The 1328-nt window shown below is 36.1% G+C and overlaps 1 non-coding gene across 1 annotated transcript; it reads left to right on the plus strand.

Annotated features, from left to right (window-relative positions):
- The first annotated feature begins 642 nt into the window (after positions 1 to 642).
- Positions 643 to 775, plus strand: LOC126778007 (U4 spliceosomal RNA). The gene has a single exon (XR_007670120.1). It is a non-coding gene; the product is annotated as a U4 spliceosomal RNA (small nuclear RNA).
- Positions 776 to 1328: the final 553 nt, after the last annotated feature.

Below are 1328 nucleotides of genomic sequence, written 5' to 3' on the forward strand. Positions count from 1 at the left end.
ATCAACAATGAAAATCAATAATGACAGTGATAATCTAAAAATCATATGTTTCTTCTATCGAATGTCAAATCAATAATGACAGTCAATCAGCCGCGGTCGACAAGCAATCCGGAAAAAACATCGGATTGCTTGTCGACCCCGTTGCCCAGGGTACACCACGTGGAGGTAGTCACCTCCACGTGGTGCACCCCAAACAACCCTTTTTTAACCCTTCAAAAAAAAAATTTTTTTTTACCCTCTTAGGCTAGTTTTTATTTTCAAAAACACTGAAATAAATATTTATTTATTTATAACCAGAAGCTTGTCTATGAAATTTCATGTTTCTAACTTTAAAAAGGACGAGTTCCCATACAACCGTTCATGCCCTTTTTTTCACGCAGTAACACGAAACCTTCATAAAGGTACTATGGTCCAAGGGATTCCATGAGGGGAACTGGGTTCTTACCCACTAAAACCACTGCGATGGCCTTCCTCGGCACGGATCGGAATGGCTGCGGGATCATGTTAATAAATCGCATCCGCACCCCCTCCGATCGGCGAAGCTCTCCACAAAGAGCAAAGGTAATCTCGCCGCCACACTTCTCACCAGTAGAACGGTAGCATGAGGCCATCCCGACTGCCGTGTTCCTCGGGGCTGTTTGAAATAGGACACATGAGGCAATATCGTAACCAATGTGGTTAATCCGAGGTGCGATTATTGCTAGTTAAAAACCTACAATCGTTCATCTCTTATTTTAATCCTTAGGGGGGGGATTTCAGAATACTTCATTAGTGGGTTTCATAATAAATTGCATTAACTGCCAAATTTTCGAGTTTCTAACCTTGTGTTTAGGCTCTGCGTTGATGAATCAGTCAGCACAAGTCATTATATGTGTGTAGATAACAACAACAAAACGTATATTTTTTATAACGTTTGAAAGACTCAAAAAAATTTGATGAAATAAATATTAAACGAAACCTTGAAATACTTATATAATAAGTCAGTTATTTCAAATTATAATCTTTAATCGTTTCAAAGATTAGCCTGGACAAACAGATAGTAAGACAAAAAAATTAAAAAAGCTTGTTTTGGTGTATTTGGTAAATTGCAAATAACCATATATACTAAAAGAGGCAGTTATTTCGAAATCACAGACAGACACTTCAATTTTATTTATATGTATAAATAAGTGAAGAAAACAATCTTCAAAAGATGCAGATTCATATATGTTTTCTCATATGATTAGGGTAAAATTTTGACGCTTGGGCAAACATTAGTATACCTAAATAAAGTAAGCTTATCCAAGCAATTTTCAAATCAATTACAAGATTATATTTAATGTAAAACT

The sequence above is a fragment of the Nymphalis io genome, chromosome 24, assembly GCF_905147045.1.
Source record: "Nymphalis io chromosome 24, ilAglIoxx1.1, whole genome shotgun sequence".
In the NCBI taxonomy this organism is placed as follows: domain Eukaryota; kingdom Metazoa; phylum Arthropoda; class Insecta; order Lepidoptera; family Nymphalidae; genus Nymphalis; species Nymphalis io.